Source organism: Panthera pardus, unplaced genomic scaffold (assembly GCF_024362965.1).
Source record: "Panthera pardus isolate Hobbes unplaced genomic scaffold, ASM2436296v1 HiC_scaffold_13, whole genome shotgun sequence".
NCBI classification, from domain to species: domain Eukaryota; kingdom Metazoa; phylum Chordata; class Mammalia; order Carnivora; family Felidae; genus Panthera; species Panthera pardus.
Window position 1 is genome coordinate 13501441 of NW_026526688.1, and position 20075 is coordinate 13521515.

Genomic DNA, 20075 nt, shown 5'->3' on the forward strand with positions numbered 1-20075 from the left:
TGTACCACCTCCCCCCCCCGCCCCCGGCTCTCTTTGAGACCCCTGAAGAAACAGAGTATCAGCTAGTTGGGTGGTGAAGCGTAATCCATGTATCTGTACGTTCCGCAACATAAAAACTCCAATTTTTCATGAAGTTGGAGGCGATAAGGTAATGTAACAGGAATCCACTTCCTACTCGTCCCAGCTCAGGATGCTCTGGCATGCCCCACGAGGTCACCCGTAGTATGGGACTTGAATCTTAATTGGAGAATTGTGTAGAAACCAAGAGAATTAGTGAACAGTAGTTCCCACCCCGACCAGGAGAAAAAGCCGTGAGCAGCACTGGCTTTGTGAAGACTGACCTTTGGCAAATTCCTTAAATTTTCTCAGGTTCAGTTGCCTCACCTGTAATATTCAGATGAAAATTGTGCTTGCCTTCTAAGGTTGTTATGGAGATTAAATGAGCTAATACCCACGAAGCACTTAGTACTAACACACTCAATAAGCATGAACTCATCACTCAGCAACTGTCCCTAGCATTCCATGTCCAGACATAGCCAAGTGGTGGCGACGAGTCACCTTGCTGGGGGAGGAAAAATTACCTGCAGGGCCCCCTATCTACTGAATTTAATCATTTGCAGAGACCCTTGATGCGCTAAGAAATAAGAGTGGCATTTTGTGGAAATAACTACCTACCAGAGTACATTAGGCCCTCCTTCAAGGTGATCTGCAAAATATGTAACAACTGGCATGGCTCAGGCACAAATACAGACACTGGCTGTAAAATTTGGTGCTGACGGGGGCGCCTGGGTGGCTCGGTCTGTTAAGCGTTCGACTTCAGCTCAGGTCATGATCTCACAGTTCGTGAGTTCGAGCCCCGCGTCCGGCTCTGTGCTGACAGCTCAGAGACTGGAGCCTGCTTCACATTCTGTGTCTCCCTCTCTCTCTGCCCCTTCCCTGCTCATGCTGTGTCTCTCTCTGTCTCGAAAATAAATAAACATTAAAAAAAAATTTAAAAAAAAATTTGGTGCTGATGTTTATATGCAATGGCCAAATATTAGGTCAGCTTTCATCGACCCAGGATTTTCAACATCAACCATGAATACCTTGCACCTCACCAAGTGAATAAGCAAAAGAAATAAACCACTCTTTAGTATTCGCCCTGATTCAACTTCAAAGCGTCCCACTCTTGAGCATAACCTCCTCCGTAAAATTTTTCTCTGTCATCTTTCCTGATGCCAGGCTCTTGTGAACCTCCTGCTTCCCCTCTGCTCGCTCCCTCACTTACCTTTTCCTTTCTGGTACATGTAACTGAGTCTGTCCCTATCGCTCCCTCTTTATGCTCTCTCTCGCTGGGTGATCGTTGCTTTATGATCACTTCTCTTGAGACTTGTCATTTTTTAACTCTGACTTTTGGACCTCACTGGTTCCTCAGCTAGAGATTTCCCAAAGAAACCTCTGTTGCTCACACGTATGTTAATAGTCTTTTGTATTGGCTTGTCCTGATGGGCTGAGAGCTTCACGAGGGCTGGGCTGTCCTGTTTCTTATTCACAGCCGAACCCCTGAGTTTCTCTAGTGCCTGGCTCCTTGCAAGTGACAACCTCTAGCCCCAGAGTTTCACACTGATTCCAAATCTGGAAATGTTCTCCAATGAAACTGAAATGCATTCCGCTCCCCATGCCCCCTTTTCCATTACGTTCAAACTCCATAGTTGGTCATTTTGTCCCGGATTGCCCTCCCCATCTGTTCTTCTCATTCCAACTCCTGCCCATCATCTTTAAGAAATCAGACTCTTTCAGGGCACCTGGGTGGCTCTGTCGGTTGGGCATCTGACTCTGATTTCAGCTGGTCTTGCGGTTGCTGAGATCGAGCCCACATCAGGCTCTGATCTGGCAGTGTGGAGCCTACTTGGGATCCTCTCTCTCCCTCTCTCTTTGCCCTTCCCCCCCGCTTACACTCCGTCTCCTTCAAAACAAATAAATAAACATTTAAAAGAAATTAGACTCTTTCTTTAGGCTGGCTTAAGACCCACCTCCTCCACAAAGCTTTACTCAATCTCCTTCTTGGAAGTAACCTCTTCTGCCTCCTGTGTCCTGTAACATGTGATCTGTTCCTCTTCCGCGGTCCTCACAAATTTGGCACATTTTTTATATGTCTTTATGTACCTGCTTTCACCCCGTGCCACCTGGTACATGCAAAGATTCTCGGCAATTGTTTGTTTGTTTTAATTTTTTTTAACACTTATTTATTTTTGAGACAGAGAGAGACAGAGCACCAATGGGGGAGGGTCAGAAAGAGAGGGAGATACAGAATCTGAAACAGGCTCCAGGCTCTGAGCTGTCAGCACAGAGCCTGACGCGGAGTTTGAACTCATGGGCAGTGAGATCCTGACCTGAGCGGAAGTCAGACGCTTAACCGACTGAGCCACCCAGGTGCCCCAGTTGTTTGTTATATGAATGCTTACATGAATGACTTATCTGTTCATAGTTATGCAGATACATACATGTTAGTATAGTTAATACATACAGTTATCATGAAATAAACATAGTATAGCGATTTTTCTATTTGTACTTCTTCTCCAGGTTTGTAAGACCAGCGCCGTCTTTCTTAGCAACTCTAATGAGCAATCTGATACAAAATTGAAGGAAGATACACCATTTTGGTAAGTAGCATTTAAATTTGAAATCTGATTATAATCAAAATCTAATGTTGCACCTCTATTTTGTGTAGAGTCTTATTTCATAAAAATTTTCAATATTTTGGCATGTGTTCTTGGAGATTAGAAGCACTGATGAGGAAAGCTTTCAAGACAATGGTTATTTATAATAGACACTAGCATACATCCTTTCAATTCTGGTCCAGTCCTGAAGTGACGCCATATATTTATGGAAGGAATCTATATTTTTGTGTAAATGTACTGAGGTATAACATTCAGAAAAGATGTGCAGGTTGTAAGTGCAGAGCTGGATGAATTTTTTTTTTTTTTTTTTTTTTTTTTAATTTTTATTTTTGGGACAGAGAGAGACAGAGCATGAACGGGGGAGGGGCAGAGAGAGAGGGAGACACAGAATCGGAAACAGGCTTCAGGCTCCGAGCCATCAGCCCAGAGCCTGACGCGGGGCTCGAACTCACGGACCGCGAGATCGTGACCTGGCTGAAGTCGGACGCTTAACCGACTGCGCCACCCAGGCGCCCCAGAGCTGGATGAATTTACACAACGTGAGCACATCCATAAAACAGGACCCAGTTAAGAAACAGAGTGTTACCAGCACCCCAGTAGATCCCCACAACCCTGTGCCCTTTTTTTTTCACTTTTTTTAATGTTTATTTATTTCTGAGAGAGGCAGATGAGCGGGGGAGGGGCAGAGAGAGAGGGAGACACAGAATCTGAAGCAGGCTCCAGGCTCTGAGCTGTCAGCACAGAGCCTGACGCGGGGCTCGAACCCACTGACTGTGAGATCATGACCTGAGCCGAAGTCGGTCGTTCAACTGACTGAGCCACCCAGGCGCCCCAACCCTGTGCCCTTTTTAACATTTCCCTCTCCCACCCTTTCCCCATCCCCACCAAAGTTAATTACGCTCATGACTTCCAACACTGCAAATTAGTCTCTCCTCTTTTTTAATGTTATGTGAATAAAGGGACTATCTTTTTAAATGACTTAACAATAAAGACAACATTGAAAAAGTGAGCAGGAAGGCCAAGTGATTTTCTATTTATGTAACAGCTGTTTTTCCAGATGATTTGACAGCTAATTGGAGTCACATTGCTTTTATTCTTAAACCCAGCAAATATCACCTGTTTTAATTGTGGGTCACTGCTGATTAAGCACTCCACTCGGGTTTTTCCTCATATTTGTGCTTAATCAATTATAGCCTGCCCAAGATCAGGAAAGGTATTCATCACGTCAAATGTTTACAGCAACTGTCGTTTATAATTAGAGTAAAAGATTTTCTTTTGGCATTGACCGATTAAATTGAAAATTAACATAAGATGAAGATTTTGCACGGTTTCTCAAAGGAACCAAGAAAATAGATAGAGGTACACTTAGATCAGCCAAAGACTTAATGGCACATTTGTTAAAGGCTTTATTGTGTTTAGCATAATAAAAGAGAAATGGAAATCACATGTATTTCTAGAAAGATAACTGCCTTTCCACTTACTTATTCTAGGGAAGGCCTTACTAAGAGCCTCCTAATCTCTGTTAATTTTTAGGCATCTTCCCGAGAAATAGTAATTAAACCCTCACATTTCAAATGTTTCACTTAATGATTTAGATAGTATCTTATTGATCAAGATCCTGGAGACAAAAATATTAGAGTTTTTATCCAGCCCGAGTTTCAAAAAAAAAAAAAAAATGGTCACTGTTCAATTTCTTGTATACTGTTATTAAATGTTATGACTTGTCCAACTTAATTAATTTTCATTTTAGGGCAACTGGTGCCATTTTAAATATAATTTCTGTACTCCACATCACCTTTTTTTTAACCTTTAGTGTTGTTAATTATCTGCAAATCACAGAGTGATATTTTATCTTGTCCATTATACCTTATTTACCTGTTGTCCAGAGAAATTCTTGATTCGCTCCTAAATTTTAAGGATACACTCCATTTTAAAGAGATCTGTAGTATATATACCTATACCCTTATTTACCTATATCACCTCAACCCATTCATGAACATGTACTTAATTGTCTTTAATTATGTGCATTTTGCATATAAGAAAACCACGTAAGGTAATATTTCCTAAAAGTCTTACTTATAAAACTCCTCAGTGGGTTTTCTACTTATTTTAAAGAATACGTATGTTATAAAGCATTAACAGAGTTGCAAGATTAAAATTGGCATTAAAAATAACAATTCAGCAGTATCTCAACTTTCTTGAGATGTTGAGCATTACAAAAATAGGTATTTGGTATATATTCCATTTAGTTATTAACGTGCATGAGTGTGAAAAACAAGAAGTTCTTTATGTCACAAAGAAAGGGTCAATCCCTAACCACTCTCTCTTACCAGTATATTTCTACCTGGAGATTAGTTTTGCCTCTCCTTGAACTTCATTTAAATGCAGTCATGCAACGTGTGTTTTCTGCTTCTGGCTTCTTGCATTCAACGTAATGCTTTTGAATTTCATCCCTGTTGCTAAGTTTAAAAGTAGTTTGGTTCGCACTTTTTTTTTTGTTTTACTCTGAGTAGAATTGTAGTAAATTAATATACTGCTATTTTTTTTTATCACTTTCTCATTGGGCATTTAGGTTGTTTCCAAGTTTTTCACCTTATGAATGAAGCTGTTACAAACATTTCTGTAAAAGCCTTTTGTGGCCGGATGTATTCATTTCTCTTGGGATAACATTAAAGGGTGGATTTCTGGGTCACAGAGCAGGTGTGTTTAACCTTAGAACAAACTGCTCAACAGTTCTTCAAAGTCTGTCCCATCTTACAGTCCCACCGGAAAGTGGGATGCCATTTGTCCCAAATCTTTACCAACATTTGATGTTATTCGTCTTCTGGGTTTTAACTTTTTTGTGATCTTACTGTGGCTTTAATCTGCATTACCTTTGTGATTAGTGGTGTAGGCATATTTTTATGCGTTTGTTGGCCATTTATATGTCTCCCTTTTTTGAAGCGTCTATTTGAGTTGTTTGCCCATTAACTGTGTTTGCTTGAGTTGTGGGAGTTTTTACAATATACTTTGGAGAGAAGACTTTTATGAGATTTTGTGTGTAAGGAATCTTTTCACTCAGTCTGTGGCTTGTCTATTTTCTTAACTGTCTCTTTTGATAAATAGGTATTTTTGTTTTGATGAATTGTAGTCATTTTTTTTTTCATGGTTAGTGCTTTCTGGGTCCTCTCTAAGAAATAGTTGCCAACATCTATTGTGAAAGTGTGAAAATCTAAGTGTGAAAATCTTTATACTTTTGGTCCTTATATTTCGTCCTTATATGATGATCTTGAATTAATTTTTATGCACGGGGGTGTTTGGCTGGCTCAGTCGGTGGAGTGTGCGACTCTTGATCTTGGGGTTGTGGGTTCGAGCCCCTCATTGGGTGTAGAAATTACTTAAAAATAAAATCTTAAAAAAATAAATTTTTGTGCATGGTTTAAGGTAGCGGTTGAGATGCATTCTTTCATATTTTTATGCAATTATTTCAGCACAATCTATTTAAAAAAATAATTCCTTCCCCAAATGAGTAGTTTTGGCACTTTAGCGAAAATCATTTGATCACATTGATCTATTTTTGACCTGTTTATTTCGTTAATCGGTTGCATTATCTCTATACAAATTCCATACTACCTCGAACACCGTACTCTTATGATCAGGTAATGGAAGTCGTCCAACTGTGTTATCCCTTTTTATGAGTGTTTTTAGCTACTTTAGATCCTTTGTATTTCCATTCATATTTTAGCATGAACTAGTAAATTCTTCAAACAAACAAACAAACCAACAACAAACAAAGAAGACAAAAACAAAAAGTCCTGTTGGGATTTTGATTGAGATTGCACTGAGTTCATAGTTCATTGAAGACAAATAACTAAGCTAATAATGTTGAATCTTCCAATCCATGAACATGATAACTCTCTACTTAGTCTTGTTTTTTTCATATTTTATGCTTTTCATTGCAGAGCTTTCACATCCTTTTAAAGCTTATGCTTAATTATTGTGCTTTTTTTTTGCTATTATGAACTCCATTTAAAATTTCACATTTCTCATTTCATTGTTTGCTGTCAGTATGCAAAACTACAATTGATTTTTTTACATATTGACTCTGTATCCTACGATCATTCAAACTGACTTACTACTCCTAGTAGTTTTTTCTACAAGCTCCAGTGGATTTTTACGTAAATTGTCATTTTGTCTATGAGTACAGCATTTTACTTCACCTTTTCCAATCTTTATGCCTTTTATGTCATTCTTTTTGCTGTTGTATTACTTTGGGCTACCCGCACAACATGACATAGAAAGTGAGAACAGACATCTTTGCGTTGTTCCTGATCTCAGAAGCCAAGTGTTCAGTGTTTTAGCACTAAGTATGACATTAACTTTAAGCTTCTTGCAGATGCCTTTTCAGACTAAGGGAGTTTTGTCTGACCCAAAGTTTAAGTGTTCTTTATAATGAATACGTGTTGAATTTTGTCAAAAGCATTTCTTCCTGCACATATTGAAATGATTGTACGCTCATTCTTTATTTTCTGATGATTTGGTGGATTAAATTGATCTTTTAAGTGCTAAACCCATCATGCATTCCTGGGATAAATCCCCATTTGGTTGTAATGTATGATCATTTTATGTAATCCTGGATTTGACTCAATAACATTTTGTTCATAGAACTTACTGAAGTCTATATTCCGAAGGACATTGGTCTCTTCTTGAAATATTTTTGTCGAGTTTTATTATCAGGGTATTGCTGACCTCATTAAATGAGCAGGAAAGTAAAGTATTTCCTCTTCCTGTCTTTTCTTAAAGAGCTTGTATAAATTCATTTATCCATAAAATTTTGATAGAATTCACCAGACAGTCCATCTTGGCTTGGAGTGTTCTTAGGGAGGAGGTTTGTAATTACAAATTGAATTCTTTAAGAGATATAGAGTTATTTACATTATTTTACTTTTTATGTTAATTTTGGTAAATTGAGTTGTTCAACATATTTATTTCATATGAGCTGTCAAACATTTTCCAACAAATGTTCATCACATTCCTTCCTTGTTCATTAAATCTGTTTCATTTGTAGTCATAGTTCCTCTGTCATTCCTGATATTGGTAACTTGTGTTTCTAATATTTTTTTCTTGATTGGTTTTACTGAGGTCCATTAAATTTATTAGTCTTTTCAAAATACCAACTTTTGGATTTGTTAATTTTCTGTCTGTTTTTAGCGTAATTAACTTTAACTTTTAATTTTACTATTTTTTTTCCTTCTTTGGTTTTAATTTGATCTTCTTTTTCCAGATGCCTAAGACGGGAGGTTAGATTATTAAGTTTAACTCATTCTTCTTTTCCTATATAAGTATTATAATGCTGCACACTTCCCTTGAATCATAGCTTTAACTGCATCCCACAAATTTTTATTCATGATATTTTCATTGTCACTTAGTTGAAAATACCCTCTGGTTTCCTTTGTGATTTACTCTTTCACTGCACATTATTTAGAAGTATGTTATTTTAGTTCTAAATACTTAGAGGTTTTTCTAGATATCTTATTCTTATTTCTAGTTTAGAGACATATTTTGTGTCTTTAGGGGCATATTTTGTGAGTTTTCCATCTTTTGAGATTTGTTGAGCTGATATCATCATAAAGTGTATGTTGGTGAATATCCCAAGTGCTATGAAAGTCCCAAGAACTATGTAGTGTGAAATTGCTGGGTGTGGTATTATATAAATACAAATTTATTCAATTTGGTTGATCATGCGGTTGAAATATTCTTTATCCTAACATGTGTTTAAATCTGTAAAATACCGAGAGGTTGGTGCTGGCAATCTCTATTTATGTGGATTTATCAATTTCTCTTTTAATTCTGTCAACATTTATTTCATGCATTATTGAAGCTCTGTTGTTACCTGCATACACATATGCCTGTCATTAAGGTTGTCATAAGTTCCTAATGAATCAATGCTTTTATTTTGGAAATATTCCTCCTTGCTCTACCAACACACCTTATCTTCATGTCTGCTTTGTCTGATAGTGAGAAAGCTTTATTACTTAACTTTTGCCTGTTGTTTACATGGTATGTCTGTCCCTAGTCTTTTACTTCCAATCTGTCTATCTTGGATGAAGGTGAATTTCTGGATATAATATACACCTAGTTCTTGTATTTTATCTGACATGCCTTATAATTGGAGCCTTCAGTTCATTGCATATAGTCATGGACATTTAAATCTACAATTTTGCTACTTATTGTATTGTTTTTTATTCTTCTGTTCCTCATTTCTTTCTTTGTTTTGGGATTAATAACAAATTTTTTTTCGGGGCACCTGGGTGGCTCAGTCAGTTAAGCGTCCTACTTCAGCTCAGGTCATGATCTCATGGCTCATGGGTTCAAGCCCCACATCAGGCTCTTTCCTGACAGCTCGGAACCTGGAGCCTGCTTTGGATTCTGTGTCCTCCTCTCTCTCTCTGCCCCTCACCCATTTGTGCTCTGTCTCACTCTCTCAAGAATAAAGAAACATAAAAAAATTTTTTTTTTAATTTTTTCAGTATCCATTTTAATTCTTTCATTCAGGCTCCTTAAGCTGTGCCTAATATAACTTTTTAAATGTTTGCAATATGCTATCTTTACTTATCACAGTTTACTTGATATGCTTTGAATAACATTTTAAAACATTGTAAAAGTAAAAATTCATTTGAACCTTCATTTTGTGCTGTTTTATCATTATTTTAATTCTATACACATTAAGATACTGCAATGTAATATTATTATTTTTCCCTTAACAGGTCAGCTGTTTAGAGAAACTAAGTATATTATGTTGCTAGTGCCACCCTAACAAAGTACCACAAACTGAGTGGCTTCAACAAAATTAATTTATTGTCTCACAGTTCTGGGGGCCAACAAATCCCAGATCAAGGTGCCAGTAGGCCCATGTTCCCTCTGGAGGTGCTGAGAGCTCTGCTTTTGTCTTCTAGATCCTACTGTGACCCATTTGTGGCAGCAAAATTCCAATCTTCACGTGGTGTTCTCCTTGTGTCCACAAGCATGTCTGTGTCCGCATTTCCCGTTGTTTTTTTTTTAATTTAAAAAAAAATTTTTTTTTTAAATGTTTATTTATTTTTGAGACAGAGAGAGACAGAGCATGAACGGGGGAGGGGCAGAGAGAGAGACACAGAATCGGAAGCAGGCTCCAGGCTCTGAGCCATCAGCCCAGAGCCCGATGCGGGCCTCGAACTCGCCGAGCGCGAGATCGTGACCTCCTGAGCTGAAGTCGGACGCTTAACCGACTGAGCCACCCAGGCGCCCCTTCGCATTTCCCGTTTTTATAAGGACATCCGTCTTACTGGAATAGGATCTACCCTAATGATCTCCTTTTTTTTCTTTAAAGAGAGAGAGAGCACGCACGTGTGGGCACACTAGGACAAAAGTGGGGGAGGGGTGGGAGAGAGAGAGAATACTAAGCAAGCTGGATGCCCAGCGCGGAGCCCAACACAGGTCTCGATGTCACAAACCTCGAGATCATAACCTGAGCCGAGATCAAGAGTCAGGCGCTTAACTGATTGAGCCATCCAAGTGCCTCCCCTTAATGATCTCATCTTGACTCGATTGTATCTACAAATAACCTATTTCCAAATACGGTCAAATTCACAAGCGCTGGGGTTTGGGAGCTCAACATATGAATTTTGGGAGATACAATTCAACCCATAATACTAAGAGAAGGAAAAAACATGTGTGTGTTTGTGTATGCGTGTGTGTGTGTGTGTGTGTGTGCACATACATGCGTACATATATGCATACGAATATAATCAAATATAATTATTAAAATTATATAATCTGTCAATATATGTATAGCATGTTATATATATCCCTATATATTTATCACTTTACACGTTCTTCATTCCTTTCCATAGATCAAGTTTCCATCTGGTATCATCTCCCTTTAGCCTGAAGAGATATTTCTGTAGCATTTCTGGCAGTGCAGGTTTGCTCGTGACAAATTTTCTCAGCTTTCATTTATCTGAAAATCTTTATTTTAACCTATTTAAAGGATTTTTTTTCTTGTCTCTCCTTTCCTTTTTTTTTTTTTTTTAACTGGACATAGGATTCTGGATTGATAGTTTGTTTTTTTTTTTTCTGTAACTTTAAAAGTGTCACTTAATTGTCTGTGGCTTACATTGTTTCTGATCTGAAGCTGGCCATCATTCACATTATTATTTCCTTACAGCAAGATTTCTCAGCTTAGTGCTTCTTATATCATAAGCCACACAATTCTTTGTTTTGGGTGGCTTTCCTGAGCATCGTGGGATGGTTAGCAGCATCTCTGACCCCTACTGGCTAGTTGCCATTAGCACCCCCACAACCACCCCCAGTTGTGAAAATCAAATATGTCTCCACAAATTGCCAGATTTCTCTATAGGACAAAATTGTCCCCCGTGAAGAAGCATTGCTTTATACATAATGAGTCCATTACTCTCTGACTAATGTCAAGATTTTCTCTTTATGCTTGGTTTTCAGCTCTGATGTGACTAAGTACCTTTTTTGTATTTTTGTTTTTGTCTGTCTTTCCTGCATGGTTTTTTGCTGAGCTTCTTTGATCTAAATGTTAGACGGGGTGTCTGGGTGGCTCAGTCGGTTGAGTGTCTGACTTCCGCTCAGATCATGATCTCACTGCTCATGAGTTCGAGCCCCACATCAGGCTCTGAGTTGACAGCCCGGAACCTGGAGCCTGCTTCAGATACTGTGTCTCCCTCTCTCTCTGCCCCTCTCCTGCTCATGGCATATCTCTCTCTCTCTCTCTCTCTCTCTCTCAATAAATAAATAAATAAATAAATAAATAAATAAATAAATAATTTAAAAAAAGAAAGTTTCTTAATGTGTTAAATATTATTTCCTTATTTTCAAATATTTCCTCTTCTCTGGACTTCAATAAAATGTATGTTAGATTACTTGATGTTTTCCCACAGGTCACTAAGGCTGTGTTCATTTATTTTATTTTTTTTAACATTTTTTAAATTACCTTGAAATAAATACAGATTCACAGAAGGTTTCAAAGAAATGTACAGGGAGGTCTCTGAACCCTTAATCCAGCCTTGCCTGTCTTTACCTCTTGCATAACTATACTGCAGTATGAAAGCTAGGAAATTGATATTGGTGCAACCCACAGAGCTTATTCATGAATTACATATACACTCATTTATATGTACGTGTGCATACGTAGTTCTTTGCAGTTTCATCACATGTAAAACTTCGTGCACCTATCACTACAACCAACATACAGAACTGTACTATCAATATAAGGATCCTTCATTTGACCTGTTGACAGCCATACCCATCCTCCCCCATTCCTAACTCCTGGCAACAACGAATCTGTACTTGGTCTCTAAAATTTTTTGATCTAAAGAATGTTAGGGCACCTGGTGGCTCAGTCAGCTAAACATCCAACTCTTGATTTTGGTTCAGGTCATGATTGCAGGATTTATGGGATTGAACCCCTCCCTGGGCTCTGTGCTGACAGTGCTGAGCCTGCTTGAGATTCTCTCTCCCTCTCTCTCTCTGCCCCACGTGCTCTCTCTCTCTCAAATAAATAAGTAAACAAACATTAAAAAATAATGTCACAAAAATGGAGCCATATAGAATGCAAACTTTGTTGTTGTTGTTGTTTTTCTTACCATAATTCTTTTGAGATTCATCCAAGTATTGAAAGTATCCAGTGCCCATTCCTTTTATAGCTGAGTGGTATCCCATGCTCTGAATGTACTGCAATTAGTTTAGCCATTTACTCTTTGAAGGACCGTTTCCAGTTGGGAAACTATTAAAGCTTCTATGAACATTTGTGTACAAATTTCTCATAAAAATACACTCTCATTTCTCTGGGATAAAAGCCTAAGTGTGCAGTTGATAGGTTGTCTAGTCTATACACATTTAATGTTAAAATGTCAAACTATTTTCAAAATTACTTATACTATTTTACATTCCCACTAGCAATGTCAGAATGGTCCATTTTCTTTACATTCTTCTCAGCATTTGGTATTATCAATATATATACTTTTTATTTTAGCCATTCTGATAGGTACATTGTGATAACTCATTGTGATATTAATTTGCATTTCCCAAGTAGCTAAAGATATTGAATGTCCATTCATGTGCATATATTCCAGGCATACTCCTCTTCAGTAAAATACTTGTTCATGTATTTTGCCCATTTTTATTGCATTGTTTTGTTTTATTAATGCTGAGTTCTGAGAGTACTCAGTATATTCTAGATACAAGTCCTTTGTCGATATGTGATCTGCAAATATTTTCTGTAATCATCCTAGAAGAGTCTTTCATAGAATAAAAGTTTTCAGTTTTCATGAAGTCAAATTTATCAGTTTTTCCTTTCATGTGTAATGCTTTGGGGGTCAAGTATGAGAACTCTTCACCTAATTTTAGTTCCCAAAGAATTTTCTCTAAGTATTTTTTTCCTAAAAAATGTTATGGTTTTATATTTTACACTTAAGTCTCTGATCCATTTTGAGTTTTTTTGTTTGTTTCTTTTGTTTGTGTGAAGTGTAAGCTTTAGGTCAAGGATGAGTTTTTTAAATTGCCTATGGATATCTGTTAATTTATTTTTAATCCTTTTTTTTTATTTCTGTGTGTGTGTGTGTGTGTGTGTGTGTGTGTGTGTGTGTGTGTGTGATATTGGGTGAAATCCTTTGATCTCTTTTCAGTTTGCCAACCCTTTATTCTTCTATCTGTAATATTCTACTAAGGTCATCCAGTGAATTTTTACTTCAGATATTTTACTTTTCATTCTAGATATTCTATTCTCTACAGATGGTCCTCCATCTGTTCCATCATTGTGTTCCTATTTTCCTTTAAGTCCTTGAGCACATTTATAATAGTTGTTCTAAGGTTTTTTCCTGCTCACTTCAATATGTAACCTCTTTGTGGTCTGTTTTGATTGCTGGTTTTTTCTCTTGAAAAAGAGAAAAGATCACATTTTTCTGCTTTTTTACATTTCTAGTAATATTTTTTTAAATATTTATTGGGCTGCCTGGGTGGCTCAGTCAGTTAAGCATCCAACTTCAGCTCAGGTAATGATCTCGCAGTTTGTGGGTTTCAGACCCACATTGGGCTCTGTGCTAACAGCTCAGAGCCTGGAGCCTGCTTTGGATTCTGTGTCTCCCTCTCTCTACCCCTCCGTCATGTTCTTTCTCTCTCCTTCTGTCTTTCTCTCAAAAATAAATAGACATTTTCTTAATGTTTATTTATTTATTTTGAGGGAGAGAGAGAGTGTGCACATGCAAGCAGGGGAGGGGCAGAGAGAGAGGGGAGAGAAAGAATCCCCAGAAGGTTCCCTACTGTCAGCACAGAGCTCATTTCGGGGCTGAATCTCACAAACCCTGAGATCGTGACCTGAGCAGAAATCAAGAGTCGGAAGCTTTACTGACTGAGCTACCCAACGCGCCCCTCTAGTAATTTTTAATTACACCCTGGACATTATTGGCATTTGTTCTAAGGAATTATGGAATCTGGTTTATGTTGTCTTCCTTTAAAGGTATGGAATGTTGTTCTGATAGATAAGTTGAAGAAAGATTATTTTTAAACTGTCAGGATAATTTTATTTTTTGTTACGGTAGCTGTATCTCCTATACCTTAGGGCGTATCCTTTACGCTGGGTGTTCATCTTTATTCTCTATTTGTAGCCTGTCTGTAATTTCAGCTCAATGCTTCGAGATGTTCAGTATATTCTTCCTACTCAGACTACATTGGCTTTACCATCTCTCCATCCTGCATGATCATAGATAAAAAAGCTAAACGGAGGTATTAGTTCTCAGCCTTGCAGCAAATAGCCACTCTGTTCAATAACCTGGAGTCTTACCCTTCATATGTGCAACCCAATCCCTAGCCAAAGACCCACAAAGAATCTCCATGCAGACTTTCACTCCTTGCTTCTCTTATTTCTACCCTGCAACATACTTCTTTCTAGTACCCCATAACGCAAATTCTAGATGCCTCTGCATCCTGAACTCTGACCTCTGCGTACTCTAATGCTAACGCACTGCTCTACTTTGGCTCTACTTCCCCGAATGCCTTCTGGAAACTGCCTTAGGACAGGAAGCCAGGACAAATACCGGGTCTCCTTCGTGCTCTTTCTGTCTCTCAAAGATCTCAGTCCTCCATTGCCTCTTGTTCATCACCCTGAAACAGTTGTTTTATCTAATCTGCTCAGTTGCTTTGTTGTTTAGGGTGAAAGAGCATGTCTGGTGCCAGTTGTTTTGTCATGGCCGTGTGTGGAAGGTCTTCTAATTCATTACAGTTTGTCACAATAGACAAAATAATTGCACTGAATCTGTTCTCATTTTAGTAGAGTCAAAGGACTTATCATCTTCAACTCCAGCCAGATGTAATACCCTCCCATCTCTTGTAAACTGAGTGAACACATCTCCTGGTTTTCCTAACATCATCCCAGTTAATGTCTATTATGAATACCACCCCCATTTTACTCTCAGAAATATTCTACTTTTGGCAACAAATTGGCTACTTCGTTTATAATACTTATTATTTATAAATATTTTTTTTTAAATTTTTTTAATGTTTATTTATTTTTGAGACGGAGATAAAGCATGAACGGGGGAGGGTCAGAGAGAGAGGGAGACACAGAATCTGAAACAGGCTCCAGGCTCTGAGCTGTCAGCACAGAGCCCGACGCGGGGCTCGAACCCACGAACTGCAAGATGGTGATCTGAGCTGAAGTTGGACGCTTACAACTGAGCCACCCAGGCGCCCCTATAAATATTTTATAAATACTTAGTAATAGTGGTTTTTTACACTTTAACTTTTCTGAAATTAATGTTGTTATTTCTTTCTAGGACTTTGTATTTATTTACTTATTTATTTGCTTATTTACTTATTTATTTATTATTTACCGATATGTAAGTTTGCATTCAACCTTCCTCTCCACTCTCTGGTGCTTTGTAATTAGTTTCAAATGTGGTCAATATGTGTTTTCAGAAAAAAGCTTCACAGCACAAACCATACTTTGTTTAGAATATTTCTTCTTTTTAATGTTTATTTATTTATTTTTGAGAGAGAAAGAACACACAAGCCGGGGAGGGGCAGAGAGAGAGAGGGAGACACAGAGTCCAGAGCAGGCTTCAGGCTCCCAGCTGTCAGCACAGAGCCCGACGCGGGGCTCGAACTCACGAACTGTAAGATCATGACTTAAGCCATAGGTGGACACTTAACCGGCTGAACCACCCGGGTGCCCCAGAATATTTCTTACTAAGGAAAATGTATCCTATTTACTCACCCTTTTTTTTCTTTCTAGAGGATTTTTTTATTACGAGATTATAAAAGAAATAGCAGATTGCTCTTTCTCGCCATGGTTGGTTGGATTAACTCCATGGACTCTATGTCCAGTGCCCTGGCTTGGTACCAGTATGACAAAGGACAGAGGCATTGAAATATCTGGAGGAGGAGGAGTTAAGAGCTGTCCTTCTTTCTTGCTCTAATAGTCATTTACATTTTAGGTATTGTATCCTTGCCTTCTGTAAACACATAGTAACTTGCATATGCTCAAACAGCCTACAGAAACACACACACACACACACACACACACACACACACACATTTATGCAGAGAAAAATGCCCTATATTTCCTTATACTTGGAAAAGAATGAATTACTTGGGTCAAACAGAATTTGAGAGTCAATGTGGTATCTCTCTGGCCATAAACATGATCCCTCTTACTTAAGAGTATCGTGTTCTGTGGACTGCATTTCTGGCCATGTATTCAATGCCTTTATAGCTTAGTAAACATGATGTAGGGTAGATACTTTTGTTCATTATTTATTTCCTTTGAATATACACCTGGTTAACACAAACCGACAGCTTGAAAAGTCCCCTAGTTATTTTTCAATTGCCACATTCTATATCATATTGAAGGCGGTAATAAATGCTGAACTTTCACATCTTATGCAAATGTGTTGTATTTCCTATATCTCCTCTTGAGCAATGTATTATTTTTAGGTATTTATATTGAAAGCTATTCATAACCAATTTAACGTCAGACTTGGACCTGCAGTGATATATGGAGGCTGCCTTTCATTAAGTGGAAGGTTTTCTTTTATGATAGTCCTCCTAGAAGATTCAAACTACGAGTCAGAGGCACTTATTTTGAGAGAGTAGCAGCCTGGGTGCTGTAATACGTTCACTCTGTTTTAAAACATCCCAAAGAATGCTGTCAGCTCGAAGTTTCTATACCTAGTACCTACTAAATCAGATCAGACCATTTTTATGTAACGGTTGCAAATGTGTTTTTTTTGAATGTTAAATCTGTTTCTATTTTTCAATCAATTTAAAATGTGTAGAAAAAAAGTGTTCTGATTGTATATTATCCAATTTTCATCAGCTGCCGGAAGGAAATGCTGTGAAAATCTGTGATTTAAAACCCTTAAAACTTCTGCTTGAAATGCATGTTTTGTTAAGAACATTAGATATGCAAAGTGTGTTAAACAGAATTTTGATGTCTTTATTAATAGCATTTAAAAGTTTTAGGATTTCGGATATTCACAGATTTTTATTCTCCTTGATTTACAAGGTCATATATTTTAGACCTTTATTTTTCATCCTTTGGAGATACTTGGGACTGTGAAGAAAACTGGTAAAAGAAATAATTACATTACTACTAATAATGCTATCCTTTCTAGGATTTAATGGAGAAGATATTTTACATAGGGCATATAAATAACCACAAACACCAGTCAACACTTAAAAGCCACTGTGTATAAATGACTTGCCTATGAGCTGTGTGAAAGACAAAGATCTGGTCTTCCATGAGTTCATAATCTAGTTTAAAATAAATACATGTGTCAAAAGAATGGCACACTTAAGGGCATTGGGGTTTAGAGGAGCAAAAAAATTGCCGCCTTTAAAACTTCCATGTAAAGTGGGATCTGACATAAGGAATGAAAGTAATGCATGATAGTAAATCATGATGAAAATACTATTGAGGGGCACCTGCGTAGCTCAATTGGTTGAGCGTCTGACTTCGGCTCAGGTCACGATCTCGCTGTTCCCAAGTTCAAGCCCTGCGTAGGTCTCTGTCCTGACGGCTCAGAGCCTACAGCCTGTTTTGGATTCTGTGTCTCCCCCCTCTCTCTCTGCCCCTTCCCCACTCGTGCTATGTCTCTCTCTGTTAAAAATAAATATTTAAAAAAATTTCTAAAAATACTATTGAATAGTAACAAATTTAAATGTGATATAACTTTTATTAAAACAACCTACAGGGATATGAAAAAAGGTGAAAAAAATAAACCAATTAGAACAGATGCTTTTCTTTTTTATACTTATAGTTGGTGTCATACTAACATTAAAAAACAGAAGCACTGAAACTCTGGGTTAATTAGTACTTTATTTAGTTTTTCATATTTACTTTTACCTACTTTATCAGTTAGTATTGTGTTCTTTCACAAGTAAGAGATTGCCAAAAAATTGTGACTAAACTATACAGGGATTTATTTTTGCATGGTGTCGTGTGGACCTTTTATAACCTTTCACCCTCCTACCCTTGGGGTATTGGATCAGGTCCAAAATAGCAACCAGAGCTCCAGTCATCACATCTACCTTCCTGGTAAATGGAAGGGACAAAGAACGATGGCAGCCCTTCCTTTAAGAAGGCTCAAGGAAGTAAAGCGCTTTACTTTGCTTCTACGTTTTATCAGTGGCCCAAAACTAGTCACATAAGTACATGTACTGCAAATTCATCTTCTAGGTGGGTGCATGACTGCTTAGAATAAACTTAGGACTCGGTTTTGTTATGGGGCCGAAGGAGATGATTGAAGCCTAGGTAAGCATATCACAGTTTTGGTCATTCCCGCTAAGCATTTTTAATATCCATGGTACAGATTGCGGCATTTGTAAGTCAAAATGAGCCTGGCTGACTTTGCATCCTTAAGTGAGGGCCAACTCTTGCCGCGTTGATCTGTTCCAGGCACCAGAATTGTTATTCAGTGCTTAGGTTGGCAACACCCATTTTAGTGATTCGATTATATACAGATCATGAAAGATCATTTCCTTGAAAATGACTAGTCTAGAATGAAAGTGATAGATGTCGGGAATGTGTGGCGGGCCCGTCCAAAGGAGTGAGTCGATATATTTGGATGGATGGATGGATAGGTAGGTAAGTATATAGGTAGCAGATTGTGTAAGTTAGGTTGATAGAAAAGTAGAAGGAAAGAGGAGAGGAGATGAGGGGCCAAAGGAGAGAATAGGAGAGGAAGAAAATTAAGGAATTGCAGGGAATTCCTAGCAGACTATTAAGGATAGTCTAGCCTAATCAAACTGTGCATCTCTATATTGACCTACCCTACTGATCATTTATTTTCTCAGTGCAACATGCCATTTGCTCTGGCATGCTACTTTGTTTGTGATCTTTATTAGTGGTAGATGATTATTTCCAAAGTTAAAAATGCTGACAGTGTCCTCAAATATAGCCCTGATGAAGCTCTTTTTTCCTAGTATTTTATCGTATGTTAAATTCTTTATTTACTTCTTAATAAGGAACTTAATAGTGCTTAACAAAGACAGCACTCTATCTTTCGAGTGCTTTTCTGTGGATCTGTTTCTCTGTCACCATCAGTGTTGCCTCTGTCACCCTTGCGAGGCAGACTGGCATCTCCTCCGTTTTCACATTAAGAATCGGCTCCTTGCTTAGTGTTGGATGAAAACAGGACGCCTGTGTTGGGCAGCGCCATGATACTGTGCATTAGCCCATTAAACGTCTCTCCGCCAGTAACAAGGCTGTTACTGTTTAACTATTACGTGTGCAGAAATATGTGGGCCAAGGTACAGAAATCAACACTGTCCAGTGACCTACATTCAGAAGAATAATATTCTGTGCAATTTGCACAATGAACTAGTGTCTTTGTACATCATAGGCAAAAAAGAAAAAAAAGTTCTCTGCAGAATTTTCAGTGAAAGAGATTACCTCCAACCACATTAGAATGTTTTCCATGACCCTGTTACCTGGTTTTGAGGAATGTAGACTCCCCATTGCTCCCAACAATGTGTACAGTATACTAAAAAGTAGAATTAAGAGAATGTAGAACAGTGGTGAAGGGATATGGCTGCTAACTTAGAAAACAAAGTGCCGGGGCGCCTGGGTGGCGCAGTTGGTTAAGCGTCCGACTTCAGCCAGGTCACGATCTCGCGGTCCGTGAGTTCGAGCCCCGCGTCAGGCTCTGGGCTGATGGCTCGGAGCCTGGAGCCTGTTTCAGAATCTGTGTCTTCCTCTCTCTCTGCCCCTCCCCCGTTCATGCTCTGTCTCTCTCTGTCGCAAAAATAAAAAAAAAAAAAAAAAAAAAAAAAAAAAACGTTGAAAAAAAAAAAAAAAAAAAGAAAAAAAGAAAACAAAGTGCCAAGTTATGACCCTGCTTGTAATCTAGTCTCATGGGAATGCATTTAATAACT

General features: G+C 38.1%; 1 protein-coding gene across 14 annotated transcripts in view; it reads left to right on the forward strand.

The window, feature by feature from the left end:
• The window catches only part of TENM3 (teneurin transmembrane protein 3), a 1270502-nt gene that overhangs the window by 410047 nt on the left and 840380 nt on the right, over nucleotides 1-20075 (forward strand). For all 14 annotated transcript variants that reach the window (XM_019422144.2, XM_019422148.2, XM_019422152.2 and 11 more), the window contains exon 3: nucleotides 2563-2642. The gene's annotated coding sequence lies outside the window, so the exon portion shown is untranslated. The remainder of the gene's footprint in view (nucleotides 1-2562; nucleotides 2643-20075) is intronic.